This window comes from Nicotiana sylvestris, chromosome 8 (genome assembly GCF_000393655.2).
Source record: "Nicotiana sylvestris chromosome 8, ASM39365v2, whole genome shotgun sequence".
NCBI classification, from domain to species: Eukaryota; Viridiplantae; Streptophyta; class Magnoliopsida; order Solanales; family Solanaceae; genus Nicotiana; species Nicotiana sylvestris.
In genome coordinates this window covers 47,979,728-47,995,713 of record NC_091064.1, presented here as the reverse complement: position 1 = coordinate 47,995,713, position 15,986 = coordinate 47,979,728, and positions in this window count along the sequence as shown.

The window sequence follows — 15,986 nt, the reverse complement described above, 5'->3', positions numbered from 1 at the left end:
GGCTGCTCGGTACTGTTTAAAGCAAGGCAATCTTTATCGTAAGATGTTCGGTGGTCCCTTAGAAAAATGCCTCGGGCCTTCTCAAACAAAATATGTAATGAGAGAAATACACAAGGGGCATTGTGGAAATCATGCAGGAGGAAGATCATTAGTAAAAACCATGATTAGAGCAGGCTATTATTGGCCCAAAATGGAAGAAGAAGCAGAAAATTTCGTGGCTAAATGTGATAAGTGCCAAAGATACAGTAACAACATGCATAGACCTGCAGAGTTGCTACATCCGGTTGTTGCACTGTGGCATTTTATGAAATAGGGGATGGACATTGTAGGTCCACTACCACAAGCAAAAGGCAAGGTAAAATTTCTACTAGTACTTACTGATTACTTTACTAAATGGGTAGAAGCAGGTGCTTTTAAACAGGTACGGGAAAAGGAGGTCAGAGATTTCATTTGGCGAAATATCATATGTCGATTTGGTGTACCAAAGGAAATTGTATGTGATAATGGCCCGCAATGTATAGGCGCTCAAATCACAGAATGTTTTTAAAGTTGGCAGATCAAAAGGATTACTTTAATGCCTTACCATCCGGTGGGTAATGGACAAGCTGAATCGACGAATAAAGTCATTATAAACAATTTGAAGAAACGATTGGAAGAATCCAAGTGTAATTAGCCAGAATTGCTACCTAGTGTTTTATGGGCATACCGCACAACAGCAAAAACAAGCACGGGTGAAGCACCGTTTTCACTGGTGTATGGAGCTGAAGCATTGATCCTAGTGGAGATAGGGGAACCTAGTACGAGATATACACAAGCGACTGAGGAATTCAATGAAGAAGAAATGCGACTAAACCTTGATCTACTTGAAGGAAAAAAGGGAAGCTACATTAATAAGGATGGAAGCACAAAAACATGTCATGGAACGATATTATAATCGGAAAGCTCGCCTAAGATATTTCAAGACTGGGGACTTCGTACTTAAGAAGGTTTTTCAGTCCACAAGAGCGGCTAATGCGGGAAAATTAAGTCCAACTTGGGAAGGACCTTACAAGATTCACGCTATCGCAGGAAAAAGAGCATACGAGCTGGAAACAATGGATGTCAAGATATTACCTTCACATTGGAATTCCGTTCACCTGAAGAGATACTATTTCTAAGGAGCACCCACGGTCAGGTATCCTCATTTTAAAATTTTATTTTTGAATTTTACTAACGATTTTAGATGATAGACAAAAAGCTAACCCGTACTAAATGATTAATCACAACCTGTAAGGCACGTGGAAGAGAATAAATTCCCGGTCTAGGGTTACAACTATTCTGATAGAAATTAAGACGGGTTAAACAGTCTTCATCTATAATCGTACCTCTGAGTCCCGTATGTTTTATTCCTTTTTAGGAAAAGGACCAAATAAGAGGAGTAATCAAGTGCTCTAGACTTCATACTTCAAAGCTCAAACACTTGGGGGACTATATAATATACATAGACATATGTATACAGAAGGAAAAGAAGATTGAGAAATAATCAAAGTTCAAGTCAAAGCCCGAGAAGTTTACTCATTGAATGAGTCAAGTGCAGAGCAAAGTTACGAGCCAATAACATAAAGCCAAAGAAAACCTTATCATAGTTAGGTTAAAGGCAATGTACAGAAACAAGTTATGAATAAAAACAATGTGTTTTGTTTTCTTTTTTCAAATCTGTTGTAAAGAAAACAGTTACGAGAAAGTTATAGAAGTTATTTAAATACATGTAAAGATATTATTTCAAGAAACATGTGTATTCCTATTTCTTTTATCGTACATTTAGACCATTATGAAGTTGAGACATCCTCTTCATTAAGTGTCGAATATAAAAGGGCCCTCTTTTATAAAATTCATGATTAATTTAAACATTCATGAAGTTAAGAAAGCATTTTATGAAATAAAAGTGCAAATTATTCAATAAGTCCTTAAATATAAAGGCAAGAATGAGCAAAACAGAAGTTCAAAATAACTAAGTTAAAATAGAAAACTTCTTAATATTGAAAAGTTTAGACTAAGTATGAACTTAGTCATAAACTATGAGTCACTTATACAAAACGACCAGAAAAAGGTCTGGGGACTTGATGTTTTCAACAAACCCTCAAATGGGACCAAGGGTTATAACCACATTCCACCATAAAAAAAAGGAAAAAAGGAGTCACATATCATAAACTTGTCACTGAGGAGTTGAAGAAGGAACCAAAGCAGGTTCACCAGCAGCAGTAGACTCAAGTTGACTTGAAGGAGTTGGAATACTCGCCGTACCCATATCATCTTCAATATGTTTAGAAGTTTCAGCCACGGGAGAGGGAAAGTCTTGGCTTTGCTGAGTCTTTTCAATAGTTTCTCTTATTTTAGCTAACTCAGCTTCCAAGTTAAAGTTCTCTTGGCTAACTTCTACAAGGGTATCATGGCGAGTATTTATAAATGGACAACTCACTTCAATTGCGATCTTATCCTCAAGAATCTCGTAATCTTTCTTCCTTTCAGCAATTTCACTTTTAAGCTTCTCATTCTCAGCCAAGGCAGAATCATAAGAAGTTTGAAGAGAAGCACGTGAACTTTCTAAGGAACGAACCTTATTAGAAGACTCCCAGAGGTCTTCTTGAGTCTGAGTCAGAGTTTGCACAAGTTCACCGGCATACACTTCTTTCTCACTTAAGAGAGCCTTAAACTCTCTAATCTCTTCACTAGCCTTGGAGAGTTGCTTGGAAAAAGATGTTTCGAGAAGATTCTTGTCTTTACCAGCTTGGTTTGAGGAAGCTTTTTCGACCACCAACTCTGAAGTTAAAACCCTCAACTGCTGCTCTAAGGTGCACTTGCTTTCTTCTAATACTTCCATGTCAATTTGAAGGCTTTCATATTGTTCTCTCCAGTTGTACGCTTCAATTTGATACTCATGCATTAATTGCTCCATGTGGAAAACCCTCTTCAACATTTCTGTACCAACGAGGTTGATCTAAAATAAATATATAGAGAAAGGGTAAGAACCATAATGGAAGAAAGGAATAGTAAATCATTAAAAGCAATACCTTTAATGATGACTGTATTATGTCGTTCATCCAAGTCAAAGAGTTGTGGCTCTCAAGCTTGGCTCTCTCGATTGGACCAATTAGGGGTTTCAACCATACATCAACCCCACCTGATTTTCTCAAAAGATTACCATCGGCAGAAACCTCGATGATAACTTGTTTCATAGCTCCACTTCCACTTGAGGAACCAACCTCAGTGTGTTGAAAAGTTGTAGGAGGAACTGTGGAAGGAGTCAAAATAGCCTGGGGTGGAGCAGCAACGGCAACAGTCACGGCTGGTAGAGAAGATGTCACAGGGACAGACATGGAAAATGAGGCAAGGGGCACTTCATCAGAAACTGGACACAAACATTCATTATCAAACCCACGAGCAAAAAGTTGATCAATAGAATCACGAAGCGAGGGGATCGTCATTGAAAATCACCAAGGTAGCCTCAACAGGCTCGGTTAGAGGATCAGAATGAGGGGGAGATGCTTCATCATCTAAAATAATGCGTCTTCTAGCCCGTGGTCTTTTTACCAAAGAACTCCCATCTTGTTCTTCCTCTTCTTCAGAGTCTTGACCAGAAGAATCTTTCCTTTTCAATGAAGAACCCAAAATTATTTCTTAGGCCCTTTCCAAATAAATTCTAGAAGCTACGACGTCCTCCCTGTCACACCTCTTTTTTCACCGCGCCCCCCTAAAGGGGCGTAGGGGGAGTTTTTCCAATTAAAGGACAATCAAAACGGGATTTATTATTTAATTCAGAGTTGCCACTTGGGATATTTATGGTGTCCCAAGTCACCGGTTGAATCCCGAATCGAGGAAAAGATTGACTCTGTATTACAGTCCGCGAACCGGAAATCCAAGTAAGGAATTCTGTTAACCAGGGAGAAGGTGTTAGGCATTCCCGAGTTCCGTGGTTCTAGCACGGTCGCTCAACTGTCATATTCGGCTTATTTATCTGGTTTTAATACATGTTGAACCTATGTGCAAATTTTAACTTTTTTACCGCTTTTATTATTATTATTTTTAAAGAGAATTGTAACGTCGTGAAAATACATCTCGAACCACGTCGCATCAATGCACCCGTGGTTATTGACACATTTCAACTCCATTGAGATTTGGATTTGGGTCATATAAATGTGCACCCGAGTTTTAAGAAAGTAAATTATTAAAAAGCACGTCTAAAATGACTAGCACATTATTATCTTTGGGGAGGGTCGTGAAATTCACTAAACGGCCAATCCCGAATTCTAAATGTTTCATTTTTACCATTTATTGAGGGCCCCGCAATTTATGCATTTATTTGGCGAGGCTCGTCTCATCTATTATTTAAAGGCCAATCCTAAAGAGACTATGATTTTCTACCTTTATTGTCTCTATAGATAAAAGAAAGGTCCTAATTAATTAGTGTCACACCTCCTTTTTACGTACCCGTGAGGGTACAAGGGAGTTTTCCAATTTAAAGGACAATCGAAACGGGATTGGTTTATTCATTTCAGAGTCGCCACTTGGGAGATTTAGGGTGTCCCAAGTCACCAATTTTAATCCCGAATCGAGGAAAAGAATGACTCCATATTACAGTCTGCGTACCAGAAATCCGGATAAGGAATTCTGTTAACCCAGGAGAAGGTGTTAGGCATTCCCGAGTTCCGTGGTTCTAGCACGGTCGCTCAACTGTTATATTCGGCTTGATTATCTGATTTTATACAAGTGTGAACTTATGTGCAAAATTTAACTTTTAACCGCTTTTATCATTTTTACTGTTTTTATTAAGAATTGCAACGGTGTGAAAATGTATCTCGAACCGCGTTACAATCAATGTACCCGTGGTCGTCGACACACTTTGACTCCGTTGAGATTTGGATTTTGGGTCACATCAATGTGCACCCGAGTTTAAGGAAATTAAATTATTAAAGACGCGCCTAAAGCGACTAGCGCATTTATTTTGGGTAAGACCGTGGAATTTTACTAAACGGTCCATCCCGAAGTCCAAATAATTTTTAAAGCAAATACTTACTGAGGGCCCCGCAATTTGTATTTTTATTTGGCGAGGCTCATCTCGTTCTTATTTTTTTTAATGAATTTGCAACGTCATGGACACGCATCTCGAACCACGTCACAATCAATGTACCCGTGATTAGAAACACATTTCGACTCCGTTGAGAATTGGATTTGGGTCACATAAATGTGCACCCGAGTTTAAGAAGGTAAGATTTATTAAGGCGCGTCCTAAAGAGTCTAACGTATTGTTATTTTAGGAGGGTTGTGAGATTTGCTAAACAACCCGTCCAGCCGAACAAATAATCATGGGCCCAAATCCAGCCCATGCGTGATAGGCCAGACCTGGGCCTCTGCTTGTTCGATGCGGGCCTACTTGGTTTGCTTCGATTTGGGATCGACCTTCATGAGGTTGAGGCCCTGAATTTGTGCTCTTTATCTTAAAACATGATTTTAAGAGTTATACATGGCAATTTATTAGAAAGGAAAGAACTTATTTACAGTGTACGGATTTCATGCTTGGACTATATCACAGGCTCATACTACACCATTGAACTAAGTAGGAGATACTACCTACTACTTTGGGCATACTCTCATCATCAACCTATATGCACATTCTAGTATTCAACTACCATGCATTGACATTTATAGGCATGAAGACTGTCTCTAGTACCCAGAACAAAAATGTAAAAACTATTACACATTACATGAATATTTAATGTAACAATCTATGTGTAAGAGTCATCCTTCAAGATCTTTCATTTGTATTCATGCTCATTTTTCAATTACATTTCTTGACAGTGCATTGGTTGTGTACCTGGTATAGAGGACCAAGAAGAAAGGGATGATCAGCTGGGCAGTATGCAGTAAACACAGCAACAGCAGATACACAGCAACAACACAGCAACAAAAATCAACCAACAATGATGAAGCTCCCGAGTAGTCGAGCAACAAACAACAATCCCAGAAACAGAGTAATGAACCAGCAGAAACAGCAGAGTATTCAATGTAAACACCCCAGCAGTTCAACAATCACAAGCAGCTCAAACAGGCAACCAACAGCAATTGGCCAAGACAGCTAAACCAACATAAACTCTTATGTAATTTTCAGACAGTGTTTGGTTACAATATTCTGAGACTTTATGTTTCTTGTTTTTCTTCTCTGAAGACTAAAAAATGTCCAGCCCCTCTTAGGTTCTCAAAAGACCTATTTATAGGCCAAATGACCCAGTGCAGCTGAGCTGCCCTCGTGCTGCAACTTGCAGCCTGCCCATACTCTGTTAAACCCATGCTTGAGCATCTCTTGATGCCAGCCATTGGTTCCCCACGCCTGGTTTTGTTTAATCAAGAGTGATGGGCTCATTTTATTATTCATTTTAAGCCCCATACCCTTGTGTCTTGTTCCCCATTAGTATTAGTTTAATCTTAATTAGTACCCTACTTGTCAGCTTCATTTAAACTAACCTTTTCTGCCCTTTTCAAACCCCAGATTACCCCTGTTTAACCTTGATTATTACTGCCCTGCCTATTGCAGCATCAGGGCACTTTGGGCTTTGATTATTTGATTTCAGAACTGCCCCAGCCTAGCTTTTTAATTGTTTACAATGTAGTTACAAACTAACATTCATAGGTAATGCCCAACATTCAAATCACAATACAGGCCCATTCAGAATATTTGAACATTCAGTCGTAGGAAACTAATCGACGACATTTATCAGGTCGACTACACTAATTATAACAGGTAATAATCAGTCGCTCATATAAACAATACGTTCAGGGACCTAAAGGGCATCAAACAACTTTTGTTCAATTACTGGGGGGGCCTATATGAATTAACTCATTTGACGACTAATCTAATTGACGCATATGTATGTCACAGAGTACATTTAGAACACAACAGAAAACCAACGGACCAAATAAGAGGCCTTTGACAGAGATGGAAGAAATTCGAATGAAAATAACAAAATAACAAACAAACACAACGAAGCATGCTGACAACTTAATTAGAACCAAACAAAGAGAAAAGAAAACTTACCGAAAAAGTTTGAAATCAAAACGGACCCGAATCAGACTCAACTTCGACCTCTTGAGGCCGAACAAACTTTAATCAGGGTGTTCTCACATGAGAACACCTTGATTAAGGTCTATTAGACCTCAAACCCTTGTCAAGACCGGCCGGATTCCCCAGGTGCATGTGTTCTAAGGTCTGGATTTCCAGATCTGATTTTTAGGGAGTTGTGGGTAGATTCGGACCAAACCAAGCTTGGTTTGGTCACGAGGAAGGTCAGGGGAGTGTCTGATACAAAGATGGTGAGGTTTGGTATAGATCGAGTTTTGTCTCGAATCTTCAAATCCAGATTCGAGACGACAGGAGGTGATTCGAGGTTCATGGTTAGTGGATTCGTGTTCAGGGGAGTGAGGGGGTCTTAGGGTGTTCGGGAGGTGGCCACCGGCGTTCATGCCGCCGGGTTTTGGTGGAAGGGAAACTAGGGCGGCTTGCTAGGGTTTGGGGGTTTCAGGTTGGGGAAGGAGACGAGTGAGGGGTGGGGTTCGGATAGGGGGTGCGGGGTAAAGGGCTGAGTTTATATATGGGGAGGTTGATCGGATCTGAGCCGTTAGATCAGATGATCTCAACGGCTTGGATCTGAGGGTGAGAAGTGAGACGAGGTCGTTTGGTAGTTAAACGGGGTCGTTTGGTTTAAGTGAGGGGTTGGGTCGGATTGGTTATTGGGTCGGGTTTGAACACGGGTTGCTGAAAGGGGTCCTGAGCCGTTGGATTGGCCTGGACGGACGGCTCAGATTGATTTGCCTGAAACGGCGTCGTTTCAGGAGGTGCCTGGGCAGCCGGATTTTGACTGGGTCTGAGTGCTGGTTGGGCCTGTTTTTTTGTTTCATTTCTTTTGGCCCAAACCGATTTTCTTCACTTTTTGTTTTCTAATTTCATTTTTCTTTTAAAACAAAAAATAAAAATAACAAATAATAAAATAACGAAATTAAAACTAAACAACAATGCAACATTTTAACACAATTATCACAAAAATATTTAAGTAAGTTAGCTAAAAGCCTAGGAAGAACGATGCACACATATATATTTTTTTGAATTTTCTTTTACTGACCGAATTATGGTTTAATCATCCTAACATACATATTTTGTATTTTGTTTGTTAATGATTAAATGCAAAAATGGACAGATCCACAAATGACTAACAACACATGTCACGAAAACTCGAACAATTGTACAGCGAAACCATTTGTCACTATTTTTATTTTCTTTTGGAGCGATTGCTCGCAAAGCAAAAATCACGTGCTTACAGCTGCCCCTCTTTGCACGAAGACACGAAGGGTTTTCGCGCAAAGATAAAGCGAGCGATTTTTGCCCGTCCGAATACTCCGTGTGAAGCATTTTTTGAAAAAGATTTGACCGAACCTTTGCTTCAGAGGTTTCCTACATATCCTGGGCTGAACAGGAATCAGGTCAATGTAGTTCGGGAAATTTTGGTAGCTGGGACTACCGTGTGACTGTATTGCTTGCTGCTGTTGTGCGCTGTTGCACGCTGCTGTAGGATGCTACCGCTCACTGATCTCCTTGTTACATTATTCTTGAAAGGAAAAACAAGAAGCTAAACTAGAGTGTGAGATCTCATCTATCTTCAACTTATTCTTGTTGCCTTGCTTCCTTGTCGGCTAACGCTTTCCTCTGACGCCTTTATTTTGTGAACCTGGCAGATTATGCTGATCCTTCGCCTTTTCTGAATGCCAGTTTTTTTTTTTTTTTATTTTATTTTATTTTTTTATCACTTTGTTTGATTCGCTGGGAACATGGCTTTCTTTTTTAAATCTTTCACTGGTTTCTTCAGTGGCATGTCTCTTCATCAGCATTGTTATACTGGGCATGCTACAATGTTTCCGAACTGCTTCTTCTAAGATGCGTTCCTTCTTCCTTTTGAATGTGCGCTTGCTTTGGCAGACTTCTGCTTCTTGGCGCTGGGGATTTTATTGTTTCCTGCTTGGGGATCTCTGTTGCAACCTTCCGTCTTCAGGTGGGGCTACTGATTCCAAACTCTAGAGCTAAAAGTACTCCCACATTATACTGGTGGGCGACCTAGAACTTAAAAGTATTCCCGCATTATACTGGTGGGCGACCTAGAACTTGAATGTATTCCCGCATTATACTGGTGGGCGACCTAGAACTTAAATGTATTCCCGCATTATACTGGTGGGCGACCTAGAACTTAAGTGTATTCCCGCATTATACTGGTGGGCGACCTAGAACTTAAATGTATTCCCGCATTATACTGGTGGGCGACCTAGAACTGAAATGTATTCCCGCATTATACTGGTGGGCGACCTATAACTTAAATGTATTCCCGCATTATACTGGTGGGCGACCTAGAACTTAAATGTATTCCCGCATTATACTGGTGGGCGACCTAGAACTTAAAAGTATTCCCGCATTATACTGGTGGGCGACCTAGAACTTAAAAGTATTCCCGCATTATACTGGTGGGCGACCTAGAACTTAAATGTATTCCCGCATTATACTGGTGGGCGACCTAGAACTTAAATGTATTCCCGCATTATACTGGTGGGCGACCTAGAACTTAAATGTATTCCCGCATTATACTGGTGGGCGACCTAAAACTTAAATGTATTCCCGCATTATACTGGTGGGCGACCTAGAACTTAAATGTATTCCGGCATTATACTGGTGGGCGACCTAGAACTTAAATGTATTCCCGCATTATACTGGTGGGCGACCTAGAACTTAAATGTATTCCCGCATTATACTGGTGGGCGACCTAGAACTTAAAAGTATTCCCGCATTATACTGGTGGGCGACCTAGAACTTAAATGTATTCCCACATTATACTGGTGGGCGACCTAGAACTTAAAAGTATTCCCGCATTATACTGGTGGGCGACCTAGAACTTAAAAGTATTCCCGCATTATACTGGTGGGCGACCTAGAACTTAAATGTATTCCCGCATTATACTGGTGGGCGACCTAGAACTTAAATGTATTCCCGCATTATACTGGTGGGCGACCTAGAACTTAAATGTATTCCCGTATTATACTGGTGGGCGACCTAGAACTTAAAAGTATTCCCGCATTATACTGGTGGGCGACCTAGAACTTAAATGTATTCCCGCATTATACTGGTGGGCGACCTAGAACTTAAAAGTATTCCCGCATTATACTGGTGGGCGACCTAGAACTTAAATGTATTCCCGCATTATACTGGTGGGCGACCTAGAACATAAAAGTATTCCCGCATTATACTGGTGGGCGACCTAGAACTTAAATGTATTCCCGCATTATACTGGTGGGCGACCTAGAACTTAAATGTATTCCCGCATTATACTGGTGGGCGACCTAGAACTTAAATGTGTTGAAATTGCTTCCCCGCATTTTCGAGAAAATTTTCGACAATCGGCAGAAAATTTTCTGCCCCGGTTTTTGGTGACTTCCATGGCGTTGCATCTTGCTGCCATCATCAATCCTTTGTTTTCCTGCAGCAGACAAAAGGATTTAATTAGTTTTCATTGTGGTGGTAGAGGGTGCCTTTCCGGCGAGCAACTTTTCTCTCTTCCCCTTTTCTTGCTCTATGTCCCCATAATTGATTAACATGCAGAATTGCCTGCTGGGGGGGTCTCTAGCCTGCTGGGGATTGGCTTTCAATTAATTCCCCTTTCTGCTTTCTCTTTAAGCACATGCTGTGGGAGTCTGCTTTTAACTCCTGAAACCATTCCCTTTATGAGCTTACTTCCTCCGATAGTGTCGGGTATGATCACTGCATTGCCTGGGACCGGCCTTTAGGACTGTTTGTATTATCCTGCATTGGATGAATTCCCCTCCGGTTTCTGGTAGTAAGCTTTGAAAAATCCTTTCAAGACACATTTTAGGAAAAGAAATAAAAGCTAGAAAAAGGAGAAAATCTTTCTGAACGAATATTTTGGTGGGAGAAGAAACTCAAAATAACTTATCTGGAGGATACGACTGGTCCCCGTGATCATGACGTGCACCATAGATTCCCAACCCAGTCTATTTGTATCAATCGCTTTGCCCGATGGTCTGACTTGCTGGGATGATAAATGAGTGTCCGTTTCGGATGTTGTAGCTTTTGCTGATCTGTCTTGTCGCCTCATAGTGCCCTTCGAGGGGTTTTCACTAATGAGACTCTCTCTTTTCTCTCATCTCCCGGCGCCTTATGGTGCCTGTGAAGGTTTTCACCAATAAGACTCTCTCATTTCATATCCCTCATCTTACATCGCCTCTCGGTGCCTGTGAAGGTCTTCACCGATAAGACTCTCTCATTTTATTTCTTTCGGGAAATCGGGGTGTTGTAGATACGTTCCCTCCTTTCTGGAGATTCCCTTGACCATCAATTCATTTCCAGTCTTACGATCCTCTTCTTTGCTGGGGATCAGTGTATTATTCTCGGCCTTATTCGCCGGACTTGGCATCTCTCGAACATTGATCGGGAGGTCTTTTGGATGTTGATGTTGGTTTTGGTGTGGGGTTAAAGAAAGGCTATAAAAATAAAAACAATTTAAAGGGTGATGTGCTACAACTTTTGGAATCACCTTTGTTGGAACTTAAAACATAACCTCTGCCCCAGTTTTTTTGCTTGGGGAATTTATTTATTTTTTACGCTTATGTTGAGCTATGTGCGTTACGCACATTGTGCCTATTATGCACACTATGTACATTATGCATCCTATATTCACTATGATGCATACTATGACCGAGCCGTGAGGCGCCTACGTATCCTCTTTGAGGAATCAGGTCAAACGTAGTTCCCACGGTTTTGTATTTCTTGTGATTTTATCTTTTTTTTTTCTTTTCCTTCTTTTCATTTTTTTCATTTTTTTTCATGTCTTTTTCTTTTCTTTTTCTTTTTCTTTTCTTTTCTCTTTTTTTCATATCTTTCCCATTAGTGATTCCAAAAGAGGGGTATTGAAAGAATTGCTTAAGGCTCAAAGGGGGAAGCGAGGGTTAAAAGTGTTTGGATAGAAGAAAGAATTGCCTCCGTCATCTCATTATTCAACAAATGCCAAATACAAACAAATAAACCAAAAATTGCCATAATTAAAGAAGTTACGCATAATATCTCTTGACTGCATCTGAATTGATAGCCATGTCGACACATCTACCTTCGACATCTGTCAAACACAAAGCACCATTGGACAATACTCTGGTCACGATATAAGGCCCTTGCCAATTTGGGGCGAATTTGCCTTTTGCCTCGACCTGATGTGGGAGGATCTTCTTCAATACCAGCTGCCCTACTTCAAACTTCCTGGGGCGCACCTTCTTATTATACGCTCTTGCCATTCTCTTCTGGTACAGCTGACCATGGCACACTGCTGCCAATCTTTTCTCATCTATCAGGCTCAACTGTTCCAATCGAGCTTTGACCCATTCATCATCATCAATCCCGGCTTCAGCGACAATTCGGAGGGACGGAATTTCGACCTCCGCTGGTATCACGGCCTCAGTTCCATACACCAACAAATAAGGAGTTGTGCCTATGGAAGTCCGGACGGTAGTGCGGTACCCCAACAAGGCAAAGGGTAATTTCTCGTGCCATTGTCTGGACCCTTCCACCATTTTTCGCAGTATCTTCTTGATATTCTTATTGGCTGCTTCGACTGCTCCATTCGCCTTGGGACGATATGGGGTGGAATTGCGGTGTGTAATCTTGAATTGTTGGCATACCTCTCTCATCAAGCTGCTATTAAGATTCGCACCGTTATCCGTGATGATCACTTTTGGGATCCCAAATCTACAGATGATATGGGAGTGAACAAAGTCCACCACTGCCTTCTTGGTTACTGATTTGAAGGTTTTAGCCTCAACCCATTTGGTGAAGTAATCAATGGTCACTAGAATGAACCTATGACCGTTGGATGCTGCCGGCTCGATGGGCCCAATGACATCCATGCCCCATGCCACAAACGGCCAGGGTGCTGACATCGTATGTAACTCTGTTGGCGGAGAATGAATCAAATCTCCATGTATCTGGCACTGATGGCATTTCCTCACGAAAGTGATACAGTCGTGTTCCATGGTTAGCCAATAACACCCTGTTCGATGGATCTTTCTTGCCAATACATATCCGCTCATGTGCGGCCCACAAACTCCAGCATGTACTTCTGCCATAACCGACGTTGCCTGCCCGGCCCCTATGCATCTCAACAATCCCAAATCCGGGGTTCTTTTGTACAATATTCCCCCACTAAGGAAGAAACCATTCGACAAACGCCGAAGGGCTCTTTTTTGGTCTCCAGAGGCATGTTCTGGACATATCCCTGTTCTGAGGTATTCCTTGATATCATGAAACCAGGGTTTGCCATCTGCTTCTTCTTCTACGGCATTGCAGTAGGCGTGCTGATCACGGACCTGGATGTGTAGAGGATCAACATACATTTTGTCAGGGTGGTGCAGCATTGATGCTAAGGTGGCTAAGGCATCCGCAACCTCATTGTGAACTCTCGGGATGTGTTTGAACTTTACCGATCGAAATTGCTTGCTCAGATCATGCAAGCATTGTCGGTATGGTACGAGTTTTAGATCTCGTGTTTCCCATTCTCCCTGAATTTGATGTATCCAAGAGGTCCGAGTCTCCCAAGACCAAGACGTCTTGGACATCCATGTCAGCAGCCAGGCGCAGACCCAGAATGCAAGCCTCATACTCGGCCATATTGTTGGTGCAATAGAAGCGTAGTTGAGCCGTAACAGGATAATGCCGTCCTGTTTCAGAAATGAGTACTGCTCCTATTCCAACCCCTTTTGCGTTTGCAGCTCCATCGAAGAAAAGCTTCCAACCCGGTTCCTCAGGTAATTCCAACTCATTCGTATGCATCACCTCTTCGTCAGGAAAATACGTTCTTAAGGGCTCGTATTTTTCATCAACGGGATTCTCTGCCAAATGGTCTGCCAGTGCCTGGGCTTTCATGGCCGTCCTCGTTACGTAGATGATATCAAACTCTGTGAGCAGAATTTGCCACTTTGCCAACCTTCCCATGGGCATAGGTTTCTGAAAGATATACTTCAATGGGTCCAAGCGGGATATGAGATAAGTAGTATATGAAGACAGGTAGTGCTTCAACTTCTGAGCTACCCAAGTTAAGGCGCAGCATGTTTTCTCGAGTTGAGTGTACTTGACCTCATGCACTGTGAATTTCTTGCTAAGATAGTAGATGGCCTGCTCTTTCCTTCCTGTGTCATCATGTTGCCCCAGTACACAACCAAATGAATTTTCCAAGACCGTCAGGTAAATAATTAATGGCTTCCCGGGCTTAGGCGGGACCAATACGGGTGGATTAGACAGATACCCTTTGATTTGGTCGAAAGCCTCCTGACATTCTGCCGTCCAACCTACTGCAGCATCCTTTCTTAGCAGCCGAAATATGGGTTCACAAGTCGCTGTGAGTTGAGCGATGAACCTGCTGATGTAATTGAGTCTACCCAGCAAACTCATTACCTCTGTTTTGTTCCTTGGCGGTGGTAAATCTCGGATGGATTCAATTTTGGATGGGTCTAACTCAATCCCCCGTCGACTGACGATGAATCCTAACAACTTTCCTGATGGAACCCCGAATGCGCATTTGGCCGGGTTAAGCTTGATATCATACCTCCGGAGTCTTTGGAAAAATCTCCTTAGGTCTGCTACATGGTCCTCCTGACGCCAAGATTTGATGATCACATCATCGACGTACACCTCGATTTCCTTGTGTATCATGTCATGAAACACAGCAGTCATTGCTCGCATGTACGTTGCCCCGGCGTTCTTTAACCCGAACGGCATTACCCGATAGCAGTAGGTTCCCCATGGCGTAATAAACGCTGTCTTCTCAGCATCCTCTTCGTCCATTAGGATCTGATGATAACCCGCATAGCAATCCACAAAGGATCCGATCTCGCGCCCAGCGCAATTATCGATCAGGATATGAATGTTGGGTAACGGGAAATTGTCCTTGGGACTTGCTTTGTTGAGGTTGCGGTAGTCGACGCACACCCTGATTTTTCCATCCTTCTTTGGGACTGGTACCACATTGGCCAACCATTCGGGATACCGAGTGACCCGAATGACCTTCGATTGTAATTGCTTGATCACTTCTTCTTTGATCTTTACACTCATTTCTGTTTTAAATTTCCTTAGTTTTTGCTTGACCGGAGGGTATGCCGGGTCAGTGGGTAATTTGTGAACCACTAAATTGGTGCTTAATCCAGGCATATCATCGTAGGACCATGCAAAAACATCTTTGAATTCCATGAGGGTTTTGATCAATTCTTCTCTGACATTCGGCTCAATGTGGATGCTAATTTTGGTCTCTTGGACGTTGTCAGCGTCTCCTAAATTCACAGCCTCGGTGTCATTTAGGTTAGGCTTGGGTTTCTCTTCAAATTGGCACAGTTCTCTGTTTATTTCTTCGAAGGCTTCACCTTCGTCACATTCAGATTCATCGTCACAAACGACCTTTTGCATCATTGAGTCGGTTTCAGATTGATTTATTAGACTAGGTCGAAGATCCGCTGTGCATGCCATGTCATTAGAACCAGTAAAAAGAGAACTGTTCAGAAAGAAAAAGAACAAAACAAAAATTAAAATGGGACAAAAGAAAAGAACTTTATTAAATTTGCGGGATAAAAGGGTTCACACTTTTACAAAAACGAAAGTAAAATTTGGATTACACCCTTGAATAATCCGATCAAACAAACAAACAAAACATTAATCAAAGCCTACTACCAAGACTCCCCTCGGACAGGAAGAGGAGTAACCGTCCAATTGTTGGTCTTGGCCTCAGGCCCCACAAATTGTATCTCTGCTCTGCTGGAACCTTCTCCAGCTTCCACCATACTGACATCCGCGAATAGCCTCTCAAAACTCTGATTCAGGTCTTCATTTATACCGATCAAAGGTCCTCGAATCTTTGGGACCGGTGACC